Source organism: Sapajus apella, unplaced genomic scaffold, assembly GCF_009761245.1.
Source record: "Sapajus apella isolate SASKATOON/1434 unplaced genomic scaffold, GSC_monkey_1.0 scaffold6, whole genome shotgun sequence".
NCBI lineage: Eukaryota > Metazoa > Chordata > Mammalia > Primates > Cebidae > Sapajus > Sapajus apella.
In genome coordinates, this window is record NW_022436946.1 from 77833977 (window position 1) to 77856436 (window position 22460).

General features: G+C 40.0%; 1 long non-coding RNA gene across 1 annotated transcript; it reads right to left on the bottom strand.

Annotated features, from left to right (window-relative positions):
• Positions 1-4769: 4769 nt before the first annotated feature.
• LOC116549094 lies at positions 4770-16401 on the bottom strand. The gene is made up of 3 exons (XR_004267710.1): positions 16382-16401; positions 15038-15043; positions 4770-4987 (listed from the first exon to the last, which is right to left on the bottom strand). It is a non-coding gene; the product is annotated as an uncharacterized LOC116549094 (long non-coding RNA).
• Positions 16402-22460: the final 6059 nt, after the last annotated feature.

Here is a 22460-nt window from a genome sequence, read left to right on the forward strand (position 1 = left end):
AACATATTCCAATTATCAAGAAATTGGCCCTAGGCTGTAGTAATAACTGAAAGGTTTCTTTGTTTTCTTTTCATTTTGTTTTTGGTGGTGAAATAAAGATTGTGGTCAGGTAATTTTCTGGTTAATTTCTTACCATTGTCTCCCTTGTAAAGTTCTCTCTCTCTGTGTGTGTGTATGTGTGTGTGTGTGTGTGTGTGTGTGTGAGAGAGAGAGAGAGAGAGAGAGAGGGAGGGAGAGGGAGAGAGAGAGACAGAGAGACAGAGAGAGACAGTTGGCCTCCCTCTTGGCCTCCCTCCCTCCCTGACTCCCTCCCTCCCTCCCTCCCTTTTTTTTTTTCTTTTTTTTTTTTTTTTTTTGGCTCTGTTGACCAGGCTGGAATGCAGTGGTGCCATCATGACTCACCGCAGCCTTGATCTTCCAGCCTCAAGCAATCCTCTTGCCTCAGCCCCCTGAATAGCTGGGACTACAGGTGTGTACCACCATGCCTGGCTAAGTTTAAACATTTTTTTGAGGATACGGGGTCTCAGGCTGGTCTCAAACTCCTGGGCTCAAGCAACTCTCCAGCCTCAGTCCTCTCAAGTGTTGGGATTGCCGGTGTGAGCCACTGCACCAGGCCAATTTTTCTCATTTATGTTTTTCCTAAAGAGGTAGTCCTTAATATTTTTATGTGCTGGTACTTCTTGGTAAGAACTCCAACCCAGAACCATTTAGTCTTACATGGGACTGACTTTTCTTTATTATGCCATGATTATCTGGGACGGTATAGAATGAATCAGGCAAGTGGAAAGTGTGTCTTTTGGGTTACCTAAACACATACTGTTTAATTTTCTTTTCATTCCCCAAAACTGACATACCTACATTTCCTATCGTATGCTGCAAATTTCTTCCTGGAATTCACATTATTGCACTAAATTTTATCAGGAAAATATTAGTATAGAATCTTTAGAGCAGTACTTGCTGTTCAGTAAGCTTTCTGTGGCAATAGAAGTGCACTGTAATCTGTCACAAACAGTTTGGGCCTAAACTCCATGTTGAAGGCACAGGCTTCAGAGATTTAAGACCCTTGAGCACTGGTTAGTGTGCTGTTGGGAAGTCATGCGTCTCACCTGGGGCCACTTGTCATTTGCTTCTCACCCTGTGGCAGGGCCTCTTTTGCCAGTGTCCCCTAGTCACCTCGAGCCTACAGGCCCACCTTGTCTGGTGGCAGGAGCCACAGATGACTTGAAAGCACAAGAAGGTAATGATAAATTTTTTTAAGCTTTTGTGGAATAAGGTGAGAGGTGACCTCTCTTTACATAGGTACCCCACCACTGAAACTTCAGTCGGTTCTATTAATCATGAGTGTTCTCTGGGAGTAGACTTTTATTTGGGGGAAAATTGAAAATTGATAAGTCTTGGATTTTTTGTCAAAATTGATGCCTAGTGATTTAAAGACACACTTGTAGATGTGGAAATCATGAAAGTCCTAGGATGGGCTTTGGACTTGCACAATTTTAGTTAGAACACAAGGAATGGGGAGACTCCAGTTACCAACTGGGTTATACATGTTAGCATAATAAAGTGTTTAATGTCATTATCAAAACCTTTACCATCAGATACTGGCATTAGCCGAAAGTTCAGATCAACAGAAGCATTATCCCTTGCAGAAGGACACAGCATAAATGTAATCTGTGCCCTTCTGACAGACCGCTCCAGACACTATAATCCAATGTATGAAGATTTGGGATAATCAGATAGGAATCATCTTGCTGCTGTCTCTAAATCTAATTCCAATCCTCATACCATTTCTTTCCTTCCTTCTTCTTTGAATGCCTTACTCTTATCCCAGACTCTGTGCTTAAAAATGACACAAAGCCAAATTACATTCTCTGCCTGAGGTGAACTATTAATTAGAACTAACTGCTCATTACAGGGAGCCTGCTGATGGGGCAGCCATGGCGGAGGAACTACACTTCATGTCTTTGATATTGCATTGGCAATTTAGGACAAAACATTCCAGAAAATTCGCACTTCAAACCCTGAAGGTTTGTTTTCGTGATCTGTGAGCAGATATCTGGGAGCAAGGACCTGCTACTTGCTTGCTTTTAGGCAACTGCACCAGTGAAAGCAGCTTTAAATATAAAGTAGGTTCTGAGTTTTTCATTTCTCACTGAAATAAAAACATTTTACTTCTTCCTCTGACCTACTTAGACTTTACCAAGCGGACGTTGCTGGAAAAACAAGAACTTTCCTTGTCTGCTGTTAAGATGCCAGAAAAATGAGAAGATCACACTAGGTCCATTTATAAAATAAAATAGTTTTAAGCCACAACCAACAGCAGTCCAATTCAGGCTTTCCAGACTTCATAAATTTCTGTAAATTTGCAGAAACATTTTTATAACATGTTAAAAAATTCTCCAAACTCTTAGAGTCTACGTTTTATCATTTGGAACCGTATATAAGATATAAATAGAAAAGGAGTTAATATGTATGTAGGAGTTACTCATTTATTTAAATTTCACAGTAAGAAATCATTTGAAATGTGCAAAATTGTGGCTATAAATATGCTGTTTTTAGAGCTGGGTATATCATTGATGGGCTCAGCATATCTTGAAATAATGGGAAACAGGATTTCCTACAGTGATATATTTGTTCTAACTTTCCCATGCCACCAGGTACTGAAAATAAGGAGAGTGTAAAACCATAATAAGAAGGACAAGGTAAATACATATTCATATAGATTTTTTTTTCTGCTAAGTCTACAGCTGAGAAAAAGAAAAGTTGGCAGACTGTGTTAAGATGAGTCCCACATGTTCTATAAACCTTGGTGAAATCACTCTGGGTTTAAAGTTTAAAATTTTGTTGTTGAACAAATTTTGATTTGACTCAATATTATTGGCTCGCTTTATAAATCGTTATAACTTCACTATGTTTTCCCCAGTATTTCCTGTAAGTTGCTATTTGTTACAACATTGTTTTGACAATAATTTTATAATAGCATTTAAAATGTATTGAGTGCTTCCATGTGATGGGCATGTCCTAAGCCATTTAACAGATTAGTTCATTTAATTCTCATAAAATTCCCATACAGTAGTATTATTGGTAGGTGAAGTTGATTCTGTGAGGTTAGGTAACTTGAGCATGTGGCTGGTAAATTATATAACTGGTATATAAAAACAGTTGCTAAGATTTATATAACATATAGTTTAATACATTGAATCTTGACATCAATCCAACAACAGGAGAAGAATAAGAGTAAGTAGTGAAACGTGAAACCAGAGTTTGAACCTCAGGAGTTTGACCCCAACTCTGTGAGTTTTCAGCTGGTAGCTGCTAGCCACATGTGCCTATTTAAATTTAAATTAATTAACATTTTAAATAAATTTAGCTGTTTGCCACTAGCTACATTCAAGTGCTCAATACCCATAAGTAGCTAGTAGGTATCATATTGAACAACACAGATTGCAGTGCACTTCTGTCACCACAGAAAGTTGGTCGTACTAGCTCTGCACTTCACTGGGACAGAGCTCCCAGAGGGAGAGGCTGGTTGCCTTTTTTGCTGTCCCATGGCCCTCACTGCTCCTGTCCTCAGGTGCTGGAGGGAGCACAGTGATTAGGAACTGGCGTGGGTCCCCAGCACAGTACAGCTGCACCACAGAAGTGTGTCTGGACTGTTCCTCACCGGGTCCCTGTCCCCGCTTCTCCTCACTGGGCAGGGCCCCCTGACCTGGGACTCCCTCACAGCTACTGTGCCCCACCTGGGCACTTCAGTCAGAGATGGCTCTGCATTTCTCTAACGAGGAAATCCCAGAGTCAACCCACAGCCCCTCCACCATTGTACCTGTAGTGGTACCACCCTAATACCCTCAGGCTAAGGAAGGAACAAAGGGCATAGTCCCTATGCTGGCACCTCCTGCGCACTGTAGCCCTCATACAGAGTCCCGTCTCTCTTCTCTGTGAACCCCTACCCTCAACTCTTCACCAGGTAGGGCTGTTGAATCAGGTCTGCAGATCAGCTGCCCCAAACGCAGCTGAGCATGCCCACTGGGAGTGGCTCTGAGTTCCCCGAGGAGGGTCTCCCAGAGGCAACCAACAGCCCCTCTCCCACAGCAAAAGTTTGGCCTCTGCTGCTCTACCTGGGGAAGAAACACAGATCCTGAGGGCTTTACCTGCACTTTCAGTGGCCACAGTCACCATGAGAAGAGGCCAGTCTCTCCTCTCTGTGAGCCCTCCATCCCCTGCTCTTCACCAAGTAGAGCCCTGAACTCAGGCCAGCATGCAGCCAACCCACCCCAGCTGTACAATCCCATTGGCAGTGTCTCTGTTTCTCTGAGGTAGAGCTCCCAAAACCAAAAGGCCCTTTGCCACTGCTACTGCTGTGGTACTTCCTTTGCTACCCTCAGACTAAGGAAGGAGCAGAGATCCTGAGTGCTTGAACCACACCTCCAGCAAGCTGAAGTTTCCCTAAGGAGAAGAGGCCAGTCTGTCTCCCTCCAGGACCCACCTACTCTCCCTGCTCGTCACCAGGCAGGCCCCCCCTCCCCTTGCTCTTAGGTCTAAAGGGCAGTGGCCCCATCCTGGGCTGATTGCACTGATTGATAGTGCTCTGCATCTTCTGAGGTGGAGCCCCAAAAGACAAATGAAAGACCCTCTGCCACAGCCACCACTAAGATCCCTTCATCTGCTGCCTCCAAGCTTGAGAGGGAGCAGAAAGTTTGAACTCACCCTACAACCTGCTCTTGAATGACTTTTGGGTAAACAGTGAAATTAGGGCAGACATCAATAAATGTTTTAAATAAATGAGAATAGAGATGCAACATGCCAGAATCTCTGAAACACAGCTAAGGCAGTATTAAGAGGCAAGTTTATAGCGCTGAACACCCACATCAAAAAGTTAGAAAGATCTCAAATTAACAACTTAACATCACAACTAGAGGAACTAGGGAAATAAGAGCAAACCAACTCCAAAGTTAGCAGAAGACAAGAAATAACCAAAATCAGAGCTGAACTAAAGGAAATGTGAAAAATAATATAAAACATCTGTGAAGCCAAGAGTTAGTTTTTTGAAAAAAATAAAATAAAATAAAACAAAACAAATAGACTGCTATCTAGACTAATAATGAATAAAAAGAGAGGATCCAAATAAAAACAAATAGAAATTACAAAGGGGACATTATCTCTTATCCTACAGAAATACAAAAAGCCTCAGAGACCACTATATACACTTCTATGAACACAAACTAGAAAATCTAGAAGAATAGACAAATTCCTGGACATAGACAACCTCTGATGACTGAACTACAAAATAATTGAATCACTGAACAGACCAGTAACGAGTTCCAAAACTGAAGCAGTCATAAAAAGCCAACCAAAACCAAAACCAAGACCAGATGGATTCATAGGTAAATTCTACCAGATGCATAAAGAAGAGCTGGTACCATTCCTTCTGAAACTATTACAAACAATAGAAAAAGAGGGACTTTCTCCCTAACTCGTTTTATGAGGTCAGCATCATCCTGATACCAAAACCTGGCAGAGACACAACAAAAAAAGAAAACTTCAAGCCAATATTCTTGATAAACATAGATGCAAAAACCCTCAATAAAATACTGGCAAACTGAATCCAGTAGCACATCCAAAACCTGATCCACCATTATCAAGTAGGCTTTATCCCTGGGATGCAAAGATGATTAACACACGCAAATCAATAAATGTGACTAATCACATAAACAGAACAAAAACCAAAAAGCCATGATTATCTAAATAGATGCAGAAAAGACTTTTGATAAAATCCAACATCTCTTTATGTTAAAAACTCTCAATAAACTAGGTGTTGAAGGAACATACTTCAAATACTAAGAGCCATCTATGGCAAACGCCCAGCCAACATAATACTGAATGGGCAAAAGCTGGAAGCATTCCTTTTGAAAACTGGAACAAAACAAGAATGTTCTCTCTCACCACTCTTATTCAACATAGTACTGGAAGTTCTGGCCACAGCAATTAGGCAGGAGAAAGAAATAAAAAGTATCCAAATAGGAAGAGAGGAAGTCAAGCTATCTCTGTTTTTAGACAATGTGATTTTATACCTAGAAAAGCCCATTGTCTTTGCCCAAAAGCTCCTTGATATTAGAAACAACTTCAGCAAAGTTTCAGGATAGAAAATCAATGTATAAAAGCCAGTAGCATTCCCATCCACCAACAGCATCCAAGCCAAGAGCCAAATCAGGAATACAATCCCATTTACAATTGCCACAAAAAGAATAAAACACCTAGTAATACAGCTAACCAGGGAGTTGAAAGATCTTCATGAAGAGAATTACAAACACTGCTCAAAGAAATAAGAAATGGCATAAACAAATGAAAAAACATTCCATGCTCATGAGTAGTGATATGGTTTGGCTGTGTCCCCATCTAAAATCTCATCCTGAATTGTAATCCGAATTGTAACCCCTATGAGTTGGGGGAGGGACCCTCATGGGAGATGGTTAGATCATGGGGGTAGTTCCCCTATGCTGTTCTCATGATAGTGAGTGAATTCTCATGAGTTTTATGAGGGCCCTTTCCCCACTTTGCTCTGCACTTCTCTCTCCTGCTGCCATATGAAGAAGGAAGTGTTTGCTTCTCCTTCTGCCACGATTGTAAGTTTCCTAAGGCCTTTTCAGCCATGTGGAATTGTGAGTTAATCAAATCTCTTTCCTTTATAAATTACCCAGTCATAGGGAGTTCTTTATAGCAGCATGAAAATGGACTAATACAGTAAATTGATAGCTCAGAGAGTGGGGTGCTGCTGTAAAGATACCCTAAAACGTGGAAGCAACTTTGGAACTGGGTAACAGGCAGAGGTTGGAACAGTTTGGAGGGCTCAAAAGAGGATAGAAAGATGTGGGAAAGTTTGGAACTTCCTAAAGACTTGTTGAATGGTTTTGGCCAAAATGCTGATAGTGATATGGGCAATGATGTTCAGGCTGAGGTGGTCTCAGATGGAGATGAGGAACTTCTTGGGAATTGGAGTAAAGGTCACTGTTGGTATGCTTTAGCAAAGAGGCTGGTGGCATTTTGCCCCTGCCCTAGGGATCTGTGGAACTTTGAACTTGAGAGAAATGATTTAGGGTATCCGGTGGAAGAAACTTCTAAGCAACAAAGTATTCAAGAGGTAGCAGAGCATGAAAGTTTGGAAAATTTGTAGCCTGAGTCTGCAGTAGAAAAGAAAAACCCATTTTGAGGGGAGAAATTCAATTTGACTATAGAAATTTGCATAAGTAACGAGGAGCCAAATATTAATCACCAAAGACAATGGGGAAAATGTCTTCAAGACATGTCACAGACCTTCACAGCAGCTGGAGGCCTAGGAGGGAAAATTGGTTTCATGGGCCAGGCCCAGGGTCCCCTTGCTGTGTGCAGTCTCGGGACTTGGTGCCCTGAGTTCCAGCTGCTCCAGCTATGGCTAAAACGGCCAAGGTACAGCTCAGGCCATTGCTTCAGAGGGTGCAAGCACCAGGCCTTGGTGGCTTACAAGTAGTGTTGAACCTGTGGGCACACAGAAGTCAAGAATTGAGGTTTCAGAACCTTCACCTAGATTTCAGAGGATGTATGGAAACACCTGGATATCCAGGCAGAAGATTGATTCAGGGGCAGAGTTCTCATGGAGAACCTCTGCTAGGGGAGTGTGGAAAGGAAATGTGAGGTCTGAGACCTTACATGGAGTCTCTACTGGGGCACTGCCTAGTGGAGTTGTGAGAAGAGGGTCACTGTCTTTCAGACCCCAGGATGGTAGATCCAACAACAACTTGCACTATGTGCCTGGAAAAGCTGCATACAGTCAACACCAGCCCATGAAAGCAGCTGGGAGGTGGGCTGTACCCTGAAAAACCACAGGGGCGGAGCTGCCCAAGGACATGGGAGCCCCCATCTTGCATCAGTGACCTGGATGTGAAACACGGAGTCAAAGGAGATTATTTTGGAACTTTAAGGTTTAGTGACTGCCGTATTGGATTTTGGACTTACATGGGCCTATAGCCCCTTTGTTTTGTCCAAATGTCTCCCATTTGGAGTGAGTATATTTACCCAATGTCTGTACCCCCACTGAATCTAGGAAACAACTAACTTGCTTTTGATTTTAGAGGCTCATAGGCAAAAGCAACTCGACTTGTCTCAAATGAGACTTTGGACTTGGACTTTTTGTGTTAATGCTGGAATGAGTTAGGACTTGGGGAACTATTGGAAAGGCATGATTGTGTTTTAAAATGTGAGGACATGAGATTTGGGAGGGGATATGGGCAGAATGATATGGTTTGTCTTTGTCCCCATTCAAAATCTCATCTTGAATTGTAATCCAAATTGTAATCACCACATGTTGGGGGAGGGACCTTGTGGGAGGTAATTATATGGGAGGCAGTTCCCTCAGGTTGTTCTCATGATAGCGAGTGCTCACAAGATCTTACAGTTTTATGAGGAGGCCTTCCCCTCTTCATACTACACTTCTCTCTCCTGTCGCCATGTGAAGAACATGTTTGTTTTCCCTTCTGCCATGATTACAAGTTTTCTGAGGCCTCCCCAGCAATGTGGAACTGTGAGTCAAACCTCTTTCCTTTATAAATTACCCAGTCTCAGGTAGTTCTTGATAGCAGTGTGGGAATGAACTAATACAGATAGAAAGACTCAATATTGTTAAAATGGCAATACTGCCCAAAGCAATTTACAGATTAAATGCTTTTCCTATCAAACTACCAATGACATTCTTCACTGAATTAGAAAAAAACTTTTAAAATTCATATTGAAACAAAAAAACAGCCAAAATAGCCAAGGCAATTCTAAGCAAAAAGAACAAATCTGGAGGCATCCAATTACCCAACTTCAAACAATCTTCAAGGCTGCAATAAGTAACACAGTGTGGTACTGGTACAAAAACAGTTACATAGACCAATGGAGCAGAATAGAGAGGCCAGAAATAATTCTGCACACTTACAACTATCTGATCTTTGATGAAGCTGACAAAAACAAGCAATGGGGAAAGGACTCCCTATCAATAAACGATACTGGGATAACTGACTAGCCATATGCTGAAGACTGAAACTGGACCCCTTCTTAAACCATATACAAAAACCAACTCAAGATGGATTAAAGAGTTAAATATAAAACCTAAAACTATGAAAACCCTGAAAGATGACCTAAGACATACCATTCTGGACATAGGACCTGGCAAAGATTTAATGATGAAGACACCAAAAGCAATTGCAGCAAAAACAAAAATTAACAATTGAGACCTAATTCAACTAAAGAGCTTCTGCATAGCAAAAGAAACTATCAACAGAGTAAACAGACAACCTACAGAATTATAGAAAATATTTGCAAAGTATGTGTCCAACAAAAATCTAATATTCAGAATCTATTTGGAACTTATACAAATTTACAAGCAAAAAGCAAACAATCCCATTAGAAAGTAGGCAAAGGACATTAATAGAAACTTTTCAAAAGACATATATGCAACAAACAAGCATATGAAAAAAATCTCAACATCACTAATCATTAGAGAAATGCAAATCAAAACCACAATGAGGTACAATATCATACTAATCAGAGTGGCTATGATTAAAAGGTAAAAAAAAAAAAAAAAAAAAGATGCTAATGAGGTTGCAGAGAAAAGGAAACTCTTATACACTGTGGGAGTGTAAATTACTTCAGCCACTGTAGAAAGCAGTGTGGTGATTTCTTAAAGAACTTAAAGCAGAATTACCAGTTGACTCAGCAATCCCATTATTGGGTGAGTACCCAAGGGGGTGTAAATCCTTCTAACGTAAGTACACATACATGCATATGTTCATCATAGCACTATTCCCAATAGCAAAGACATGGAATCAACCTAAATGCCCATCAACAGTAGACTGGATTTAAAAAATGCGATACACATACACAATGGAATACTACACAGCCATAAAAAAGGAGATCATGTCCTTTGAAGCAACATGGATGAAGCTGGAGGCCATTATCTTTAGCAAACTAATGCAGGAACAGAAAATCAAATACCACGTGTTCTCATTTATAAGTGGTAGCTAAACAATGAAAACATATGAACACAAAGAGGGGAACAACATACACCAGGGCCTACTAAAGAGTGAAGGGTGGAGGGAGGGAGAGAATTAGAAAAATACCTATTGGGTACTATACTTACTACCTGGGTGACAAAATAATCTGTATACCAAACCCCTGTGACATGCAGTTTGCCTATATAATAAACCTGAACATGTACCCTTGAACCTAAAGTAAAAGTTAAAAAAAAATTTAAAAAGAAACATAACTTTGTCTTTTCAAAATGGCATATGTTGCTCTATAATAATGCTGTTTCCAGAATAAAATAATCAATGAAGAATTTTCTTAGCTTAAGTATCTCTCTATTTCCATGTGTAGATGGTCCTTGGCTTACAGTGGTTTGACTTAGAATTGTTTTGACTTTATGATGGTACAAAAGCGATATGTACAAACTGTACTTTGAGTATCACATAACCATTGTTTTTTCACTTTCAGTACAGCATTCAATAAATTACATGAGCTAGTCAACACTTTATCATAAAATAGGCTTTGTTTTAGATAATTTTGCCCATTTTAGGCTAATGTAAGTGTTCAGAGCACATTTAAGCTAGGTCAGGCTAAGCTATGATGTTCTGTAGCTTAAATGTATTAAATGCATTTTCAATTTAACATATTTTTAACTTATGATGGGTTTATTGGGATGGAACTGTATCACAAGTCAGGGAGCATCTGTGTATCTAAGTTGGATTCTTTGCTGTTTATTTCGTGACTTTAAAATAATTAAATAAAAAGTGAAAATGCAGCTTATTACCTAAATGCTGACATTCTGGGTATCTGTTAGATTACTTCTAATTTGTGAAGGTTTTCTGAATAATTTTAGAATTGATTGGATACATTTCAGATGGAGACCTGTTTCTATGGCAACATATTGGGTTTACAGACTGAATGACTATTCCAAACAGCATTAACTAAAATTGCACATAAACAGAGTGAGTCCCCTCCCTCCCCAGAAAACACATTGAAAAAACAAAGAGAAAAGCTAGAGAGCGCTGAACCCAGCTGCCTATAATGATTTTCATACCTATAGATTGTCCTTCCTGGCCCTAGAAGTGATCAGTTTCATAGTCAGTATGTGCTCTCTGAGGGGAGAGGCCTCCTTATCAGGGCAGTAACAGAGTCCCAGCATTCGTTAGGTAAGGCAGTTGTTACTGGCACGTTGTTTATGGGAGAAACCTGCCAGAGGATATGAGCTAGACACATGAGTCAGAGGTCAATCTAAGATCTGGGCTATGAGCAAATAGTTAAGCTGCCAGAGCAAAAATAAGAGTGAGGACTGGGCTCCATGTGGAGAAACTGCTAGGGAGAAGAAAAAAATGGGGATATTTGGGATCGGAATGGAAACCATGGAGTTTTGAGAAGGTTACTGCTGTGCTGAGCTTCAGTTGGAAATCTTTAAAGAAAGAATTATGAACCACATATCGAAGTGGAGTTTCACTGGCTGATTAGTGTTGGGAGACAATTGTCCATGGGTCTTTTAAGTTTCTGCACATCTTATGCTCAGAGATACTGACTGATTTTTTTCCTAGATTATTTTTTCAAGGATGTCTGTATAGTGAACAGCCTTAGAAGGCTGTAATGGTGTCTTTATCTGGAACAAAGTAAAATTTGTTTACTTTTCATTGTAATAAAAATGCCTCCTTCCAGAGCAAGGCTCAACAGGCTTACTGCCCATTATAAAAGATTTGGGCTTGAGGTGGCTAGCAATGGTCGAATAGGAAAAATTTTGGTCTGCAGCTACCAGCGAGATCAATGCAGAAGGTGGATGATTTCTGCATTTCCAACTGAGGTACGTGGCTCTTCTCACTGGGACTGGTTAGACAGTGGGTGCAGCCCACAGAGGGCAAGCTGAAGTAGGGTGGGGTGTTGCCTCACCCAGGAAGCACAAGGGGTTGGGGAACTCCCTCCCCAGCAAAGGGTAGCTGTGAGGGACTGTGCCATGAGGGGTGGTGCATTCTGGCCCAGATATTATGCTTTTCCCATGATCTTTGCAACCTGTAGACCAGGAGATTCCCTTGGGTGCCCAAACCACCAGGGCCCTGGGTTTCAAGCACAAAACTAGGTGGCCATTTGGACAGACATCAAACCAGCTGCAGGAGGTTTTTTCACATACCCCAGTGGTGATGCCTGGAACACCAGCAAGACAGAACCATTCACTCCCTTGGAAAGGAGGCTGAAGCCAGAGAGCCACATGGTCTAGCTCGGGGGATCCCAGTCCCACAGAGACCAGCAAACTAACATCCACTGGCTTGAAATTCTCACTGCCAGCACTGCAGTCTGAAGTTGACCTGGGATGCTTGAGCTTGGTGGGGAGAGGGGAAACTGCCATTACTGAGGTTTGAGTAGGCAGTTTTCCCCTCACAGTGTAAACAAAGTGGCTGGGAAGTTCAAACTGGGTGGAGCCCACTGCAGCTCAGCAAAGCCTCTGTAGCCAGACTGCTTCTCTAGATTCCTTCTCTCTGGGCAGGGCATCTCTGAAAGAAAGGCTGCAGCCCCAGTCAGGGGCTTTTAGATCAAACCGCCACCCTCCTGGGACAGAGCACCTGGGGGAAGGGGTAACTGCAGGTATAGCTTCAATAGACTTAAATGTTCCTGCCTGCCAGCTCTGAAGAGAGGAGCAGATCTCCCAACACAGCACTCAAGCTCTGCTAAAGGACAGACTGCCTCCTCAAGTGAGTCCCTGAACCCCATGCCTCTTGACTGGGAGATAATTCCCAGCAGGGATCAACAGACTCCTCATACAGGAGAGCTCTGGCTGGCATCTGGTGGGTGCCCCTCTGAAACGAAGTTTCCAGAGAAAGTAACATGCAGCAATCTTAGCTGTTCTGCAGCCTCCCCTAGTGATAATCAGGCAAACAGGGTCTGGAGTAGACCTCCAGCAAACTCCAGCAGACCTGCAGCAGAGGGGCCTGACTATTAGAAGGAAAACTAACAAACAAAGGAATAGTATCAACAACAACGAAAAGGACATTCACACAAAAACCCCATCTGAAGGTCACCAGCCTCAAAGACCAAAGGTAGATAAATCCATGAAGATGAGGTAAAATCAGCACAAAAAGGCTGCAAATTCCTAACACCAGACTGCCTCTTCTCCTCCAAATTATCACAACTCCTTATCAGCAAGGGAACAAAACTGGACTGGGAATGAATTTGATGAACTGACAGAAGTAGGCTTCAGAAGGTGGGTAATAACAAACTCCTCTGAACTAAAGGAGCATGTTCCAACCCAGTGTAAGGAAGCTAAGAACCTTGAAAAAAGATTACAGGAACTGCTAACTAGAATAACTAGTTTAGAGAGGAAATGACCCAGTAGAGCTGAAAAATACAGCATGAGAACTTCATGAAGCATACACAAGTATCAATAGTTGAATTGATCAAGCAGAAAAAAGGATATCAGAGACTGAAGTTCAAGTTAATGAAATAAAACATGAAGACAAGATTAGAGAAAAAAGAATGCAAAGGAATGAACAAAGCCTCCAAAAAATATGGGACTATATGGAAAGACCAAACCTATGCTTGATTGGTGTACCTGAAAGTGATGGGCATAATGGAACCAAGCTAGAAAACACTCTACAGGATATTATCCAGGAGAACTTCCCCAACCTAGCAAGACAGGTCAACATTCAAATTCAGGAAATACAGAAAACACCACAAAGATACTCCTCGAGAAGAGCAACCCTAAGACACATAATTGTCAGATTCACCACGGTTGAAATGAAGGAAAACATGTTAAGGGCAGCCAGAGAGAAAGGTCGAGTTATATACAAAGAGAAGCCCATCAGACTAACAGTGGATCTCTCTGCAGAAATCCTACCAGCCAGAAGAGAGTGGGGGCCAATATTCAACATTCTTAAAGAAAAGAATTTTCAACCCAGAATTTCATGTCCAGCCAAACTAAGCTTCATAAGTGAAGGAGAAATAAAATCCTTTACAGACAAGCAAATGCTGAGAAATTTTGTTACCACCAGGCCTGCCTTACAAAAGCTTCTGAAGGAAGCACTAAATATGGAAAGAAAAAAACCATACCAGCCACTGCAAAAATATATCAAATTGAAAAGACCATTGATACCATGAAGAAACCACATCAACTAACAGGCAAAATAACCAGCTAGCATCATAATGACAGGATCAAATTCACACATAACCATATTAACCTTAAGTGTTAATGGGCTAAATTCCCCAATTAAAAGACACAGACTGGCAAACTGGATAAAGAGGCAAGACTCATTGCTGTGCTGTATTCAGGAGACCCATCTCATGTACAAAGACACACACAGGCTCAAAATAAAAGATGGAGGAATATATACTAAACAAATGGAAAGAAAAAAAAAAAGCAAGGGTTACAATCCTAGCCTCTGATAAAACAGACTTTAAACCAACAAAGATCAAAAGAGACAAAGAAGGGGATTACATAATGGTAAAAGGATCAATGCAACAAGAAGAGCTAACTATCCTAAATATATATGCACCCAATACAGGAGCACCCAGATTCATAAAGCAAGTTCTTAATGACCTACAAAGAGACTTAGACTCCCACACAATAATAGTGGGAGACTTTAACATTACATTGTCAATATTAGACAGATCAACGAGACAGAAAATTAACAAAGATATTCAAGGCTTGAACTCGACTCTGGAGCAAATGGACCTAATAGACATCTACAGAACTCTCAACCCCAAATCGACAGAACATACATTCTTCTTAGCACCACATCACACTTATTTTAAAACTGACCACATAATTGGAAGTAAAACATTCCTCAGCAAATGCAAAAGAACAGAAATCATAACAAACAGTCTCTCAGACCACAGTGCAATCAAATTAGAACTCAGGATTAACAAACTCACTCAAAACTGCACAACTGCACGGAAACAGAACAACCTGCTCCTGAATGACAACTGGGTAAATAACAAAATTAAAGCAGAAATAAATAAGTTTTTTGAAACCAATAAGAACAAAGACACAATGTACCAGAATCTCTGGGTCAGATTTAAAGCAGTGTGTAGAGGGAAATTTATAGCACTAAATGCCCACAGGTGAAAGCGGGAAAGATTTAAAATAAACACTCCAACATCACAATGAAAAGAACTAAAGAAGCAAGAGGAAACAAATTCAAAAGCCAGCACAAGACAATAAATAACTAACAGAGCAGAGCTGAAGGAGATAGAGGCACAAAAAGCCCTTCAAAAAAAATCAGTGAATCCAGGAGCTGATGTTTTGAAAAGATTAACAATATAGATAGACCAATAGGCAGACTAATAAAGGAGAAAAGAGAGAAGAATCAAATAGACTCAATAAAAAACGATGAAGGGGATATCACCACTGATCCTACAGAAATACAAACTACCATCAGAGAATACTATCCACACCTCTATGCAAATAAACTAGAAAATCTAGGCGAAATGGATAAATTCCAGGACACATATACCCTCCCAAGGCTAAACCAGGGAGAAGTCAAATCCCTGAATAGACCAATAACAAGTTCTGAAATTAAGGCAGTAATTAATAGCCTACCAACCAAACAAAAGCCCGGGACCAGACGGATTCCCAGCCAAATTCTACCAGAGGTCTAAAGAGGAGTGGTACCATTCCTTCTGAAACTATTACAAACAATAGAAAAAGAGGGACTCCTCCCTAACTCGTTTTATTAGGTCAGCATCATCCTGATACCAAAACCTGGCAGAGACCCAACAAAAAAAGAAAATTTCAGCTCAGTATTCCTGATGAACATTGATGTGAAAATCCTTAATAAAATGCTGGCAAACTGAATCCAGCAGCACGTCAAAAAGCTTATCCAACATGATCAAGTCAGCTTCATTCCTGGGATGCAAGGCTGGTTCAACATAGACAAATCAATAAACATAATTCATCACATAAACAGAACCAGTGACAAAAACCACATGATTATCTCAATAGATGCAGAAAAGGCCTTTGATAAAATTCAATACCCCTTCATGCTAAAAACTCTCAGTAAACTAAGTATTGATGGAATGAATGTATTGCAAAATAATAAGAGCTATTTATAACAAATGGATAGCCAATATCATACTGAACAGGCAAAAGCTGGAAGCATTCCCTTTGAAAACCAGCACAAGACAAGGATGCCCTCTCTCGCCACTCCTACTTAACATAGTGTTGGAAGTTTTGGCCAGGGCAATGAGGCAAAAGAAAGAATTAAAGGGTATTCAGTTAGGAAAAGAGAAAGTCAAATTGTCTTTGTTTGCAGATGACATGATTGTATATTTAGAACACCCCATTGTCTCAGCCCCAAATCTCCTTAAGCTGATAAGCAACTTCAGCAGAGTCTCAGTATACAAAATCCATGTGCAAAAATCACAAGCCTTTCTATGCACCAATAATAGACAAATAGAGAGCTGAATCATGAGTGAATTCCCATTCCCAACTGCTACAAAGAGAATAAGATACCTAGGAATACAACTTAAAGGGATGTAAAGGACCTCTTCAAGGAGAACTACAAACCACTGCTCAAGGAAATGAGAGGACAGAAACAAACAGAAAAACATTTCATGCTCATGGATAGGAAGAATGAATATCGTGAAAATGGCCATACTTCCCAAAGTAATTTATAGACTCAATGCTATTCCCATAAAGCAACCATTGACTTTCTTCACAGAACTAAAAAAAAAAAATACTTTAAATTTCATATGGAACAAAAAAAAAAGCCCACATAACCAAGACAATACTAAGCAAAAAGAACAAAGCTGGAGCTTTACGCTACCTGAATTCAAACTATACTACAAGTCTACAGTAACAAAAACAGCATGGTACTGGTTCCAAAACAGATATAGAGACCAATGGAACAGATTAAAGACCTCAGAAATATCACCACACATCTACAACCATCACATCTATGACAAACTTGACAAAAGCAAGCAATGGGGAAAGGATTCCCTACTCAATAAATGGTGCTGGGAAAACTGGCTAGCCACATGCAGAAAACAGAAACTGAACCCCTTCCTTACACCTTATACATAAATTAACTAAATATGGATTAAAGACTTAAATGTAAGACATAAATCCATTAAAACCCTAGAAGAAAACCCGGTCAATGTCATTCAGGACACAGGAATGGGCAAAGACTTCATGACCTAAACACCAAAAGCTATGGCAACAAAAGCCAAAATTGACAAATGGGATCTAATTAAACTAAAGAGATTCTGCACAGCAAAAGAAACTATCATCAGAGTGAACAGACAACCCACAGAATGAAAGAAAATTTGCAATATATCCATCTGGCAAAGGACTAATATCCAGAATCTACAAGGACCTTACACAAATTTACAAGAAAAAACAAACAACCCCATCAAAAAGTGGGTGAAGGATATGAACAGATACTTCTCAAAAGTAGACATTTATGTGGCCAAGAAACATAATAAAAAAGCTCATTATCACTGGTCATTAGAGAAATGCAAATCAAAACCACAATGAGATACCATTTCACACCAGTAAAAATGGCAACCATTGAAGTCAGGAAACAACAGATGCTGGAGAGGATGTGGAGAAATAGGAAGCTTTTACACTGCTGGTGGGAGTGTAAATTAGTTCAACCATTGTGGAAGACAGTATGGTGATTCCTCAAAGATCTAGAACCAGAAGTACCATTTGACCCAGCAACCCCATTACTGGGTATATACCCAAAGGATTATAAATCATTCTACTATAAAGACATATGCACATATATGTTTATTGCAGCACTGTTCACAATAGCAAAGACTTGGAACCAACCCAAATGCCCATCACTGATAGACTGGAGAAAGAAAATGTGGCACATATACACCAAGGAATACTATGCAGCCGTAAAAAATGATGAGCTCATATCTTTGCAGGGACATGGATGAAGCTGGAAACCATCATTCTCAGCAAACTAACACAGGAACAGAAAACCAAACACTGCATGTTCTCACTCATAAGTGGGAGTTGAACAACGAGAACACATGGACACGGAGAGGGGAACATCATACACTGGGGCCTGCCAGGGGGGTTGGTGGCTAGGGGAGGGATAGCATTTGAGAAATACCTAATGTAGATGATGGCTTGATGGGTGCAGGAAACCACTATGGCAAGTGTATAACTCTGTAACAAACTTGCACATCTGCACATGTATCCCAGAACTTAAAGTATAATAAAAAAGAAATAAAATAATTAGTGTCACTATTCAAAAAAAAAAAAAAAGATTTTGGCTTGCTAAACTTTCCTGCAACATACCCTACTACATGTGCAAGTATAACTTGGTCTTTTTGACATCACTCTGTGGAAATAGGGGCTCTGGCAGGAGTGCTTTTATTCTGGCTACAGCTATGAGTAATAAGCTGCCATTTGCTTCTGACCCAGGATTCTTGTGTCTTCAGCCAGCACCTGTAAACCTATGGTAGCATATCATGTTAGATCGCAAGTAGGGTAAAATCTCAGATCCTTCACAATTCTCAACAGTCAGTATAGCTTGGAAATGATCATCTTCCTTTGCTCAAGTATGGAAGTACTTTAAATGATAATATTATCACCTAAATCCCCAATAAAAATTAAACTTCAGGGCCAGGCACAGTGGCTCAGGTCTGTAATTCCAGCACGCTGGGAGGCCAAGTGGGCGGATCGCCTGATGTCAGGAAATTTGAGACAGACTGGCCAACATGGAGAAATCCTTTCTCTACTTAAAATACAAAAATTAGCCAGTTGTGATGGCCTGTGCTTGTGGTCCCAGCTACACAGGAGGCTGAGGCAGGAGAATCGCTTGAACCAAGAGAGGGAGATTGCAGTGAGCTGAGATCGCACCACTGCACTCCAGCCTGGGCGATAGAGTAAGACTAAGTCTCAAAAACAAAAACGAAAACAAACAAACAAAAAAACCCATCAAAATTGGAAGTAGGATTTGCAGTATCTAAAACAAAACAAAACAAAACAAAACAAAACAAAACAAAACAAAACAAAACACAAACAAAAAAAACACCACAACAAAAAACTGGACTTCAATTCCCTAAGCTCCCCTTACTGCAGAAGAGGTGTTGGGGTGAGAAGAGCTCTTGATCCTCTTAACTAGGTTTCCAGCATGTTATAAAAGATCTCCAGCTCCCCTGTTTCTCAATATCTCTAGTTTAAGGGCTAGAGATATATAATCTGTAATTATACATATGTGTTGGCATGCACTGAATTTTGTATTTAGTAATAGTGCCTAGTTTTAATCTTTTTGGCATGTTTGTACATTTACGTAAAAGTATTGTATAAGCATTTTGGCAATTTGCTTAGATGGCTTCATCAGTATGCTATACACTGTCACATGGATACTGACTTTGAACTGGATTTGCATCTTTCCACTCTTCTTTAGATCTGGCTGTTGTGAACTGACATTCAATACATATTATGCGACTTGCCTGGGTGTGATAATGTGTTTTACAAGCCCCTCCTATGAGATTATTATGACACATTAATATTCAGGATACAGAGAAGATATTTATGTGACAACGGAGAAAGATTACAATTTTAATTATAAAGTTAAATCTCTCTTATACAAGAAAGAAACATTAGATTCCAAAATTATTTCCTATTTTGTACGCTTGCAGAGGAACAAACAGATCCTATTGACAATTTGCTGCTAGCAGATATAACATATTTTGAGAATCTTTCAACCTGATTTCACTTCTTTTGCCATTGGTGAAAATTTCAAAGCTCTTGATCCAAGATTTTGCCAGTTTATCCCTCCTCCAGCCCCACCCCATCCAACACCATCATAGCTACTAAGTTTCTAAAAAAAAAAAAAAAAAAAAAAAGATGCTTGTAAAATTTCTAAAAAATGGAAACTGAAAAAGCTTCTCAACTCAGCAACTAGCTGGAGAGTTATTTCTGTTTCGTTCACCTTCAAGATCCTGTGTAACAATGTGACCTTTTAAAAAACACACAAATTAGTAGCTTTAATTTGCCATTCCATTCATACTACAGGAATATGGTAATTCTAATAGCATGGGCAATTATCTTGCCCATCTGTGCCTAATCTTGTCTTGCTAATGTATAATGATTGATGTAGAAAAGAACCTACGTAAATAGGAAACATGACCTATAATTCATAATTACACTGGTGTTGGTTTACACTGAGTCTGTATTTAGAAGTAGTGCCTAGCTTTTAACTCTTTGAACTGAGTTTTTGTGCAAAAGAACTATTTTACTTCAGAGAGTCCTTTATGTTTATATGGCTTAATTTATATCACTATTCAGAATGTTTTTCACAAGTTCCCAGATAAAGTGAAACTTGCATTTTTTTTTTTATTCAGGATGAAGCAAAGTATAGCCAGGGAAGGAAGACATCTGCATATTTAATGGCCAAATAAATAAATATAATACAACCATTAAGATGTTGAGGAGTTTATGCAATGATAAAATTTGCTTTGCTTTTCTCTCAGGTTATTCTTTTCTACTTTTTCCTTTGATAGAGCAGATGAAGCAGTTAAAAGGATTTCTTAAAAAATCTGACAACACTATTATGTTATGCTGATTATATTCAGTACCAATTTAATTTAAAGTAAAAGTAACTTAAACTTTTTTTTTTCTGTTGAGGCAGAGTCTCACTCTGTCACCCAGGCTGGAGTGCAATGGCGCCATCTCTGCTCACTGCAGCATTCGCCTCCTGGGTTCAAGCGATTCTCCTGCCTCAGCCTCCTAAGAAGCTGAGATTGCAGGCACCTGCCATCATGCCTGGCTAATTTTTCTATTTCTAGTAGAGACGGGGTTTCACCGTGTTGGCCAGGCTGGTCTCGAACTCCTGACCTCAGGTGATCCCTTGGCCTCCCAAAGTGCTGGGATTACAGGCATAAGCCACTGCGCCTGGCTGGAAGTAAATCTTTTTTTCCTCACGTTTGATTGTTAATATTCTTCATCAACTGGTTGAAGAGTTCCTAGCTCTGACTGTTCATGCTCACAAATATGAGTTAAAAATACTGTGAGAGTTCATTTATTTTCCACATAAAATTCACAGAAAGTCATCCTTGCTACTAGGAAACACTGTACTTCTTTTAGAGAACATCGAATCCAGAGAGGATAAATTATATCTTTCACATTCTATCATGGCTAGTTGGTAAAACCTGCTAAGGAATAACTTAGCTATTTTTGATGAGTACAACACTTTAGTGGTGTCTCATTTCCATGCTGACATAATGGCTAGCCAGGCTTTCTTCAGAAAAAGACCTTACAGAAAGCTCTGAAATGTGCTATGCCTAGATCTTCTTTGAGAAAAAGACATCCTAGAGATGAAGGAAACTCGATATCCCAAGACACCTTATTAAACTTTTTTCAGAAGATTTCAACAGTATTTGGTAAACGGCAATATTAGAAACTTTGGTTATGATTGAGACCCTGACAATTTTAGAGCCGATTATTGATTATGTCAATCTGGTGGTCTGACCACACCTAACAGTATTCAAAATTTTTTTTTTTTTTTTTGGACGGAGTTTCGCTCGTTACCCAGGCTGGAGTGCAATGGCGCTATCTCGGCTCACCGCAAACTCCGCCTCCTGGGTTCAGGCAATTCTCCTGCCTCAGCCTCCTGAGTAACTGGGATTACAGGCACGCGCTACCATGCCCAGTTAATGTTTTGTATTTTTAGTAGAGACGGGGTTTCACCGTGTTGACCAGGATGGTCTCGATATCTTGACCTCGTGATCCACCCGCCTCGGCCTCCCAAAGTGCTGGGATTACAGGCTTGAGCCACCGCGCCCGGCCTCAAAAATTTTTTTAAGTCACTGAACAATCTTAAGATGCGGTGAAGCAAGAGCACACATTAAAAAGTAATAATAATTAAAGGTCAGCACCAAAATGTCTGTTTCTGCTATTCTGCTGAGAGATTCACGTGGGGACCATGCCATTAACTGTCACCTGTTGTCAAGACTCACTCTCATGAACTCTGATGTGCATAAGTTCCTTTTCTCCATGGGTAGCTACTAGAAGGAAGTCTCCTTTGGAATGCATCTTTCCAAGGATCCAGTGAAGGCAGCAGGCAATAGGACAAAAGTGGAGGGCAACATTAGGAGCATACAAGAAAGTCATGTAAAAAGCACCAGACATGAGTTTCTTTAGCAATATCCTTGAAATTATGTTGGTTCAAAAATATTTGCTGGTTTAACTCAGATTTAAATGTAAACTGAGGACAAATCTGCATAGTTAGGATTTAAATTATAAATGATTGCATCTTTCAGACTGTTCTTAAATAGCAGCTTTATGATCTTTATTTTTCTTTGTAAGCATGTAGGATAAATCAAAAAATAAAAATTATATCAACAAAGTATATTTACACTAAACATTCTTAGATACTCTGAAGAGAAATAATCAGGAACAAAATATTTCTTACATATGAATAGAAAATTCTTCTTACCTAATGTGGTACTTTATCTGA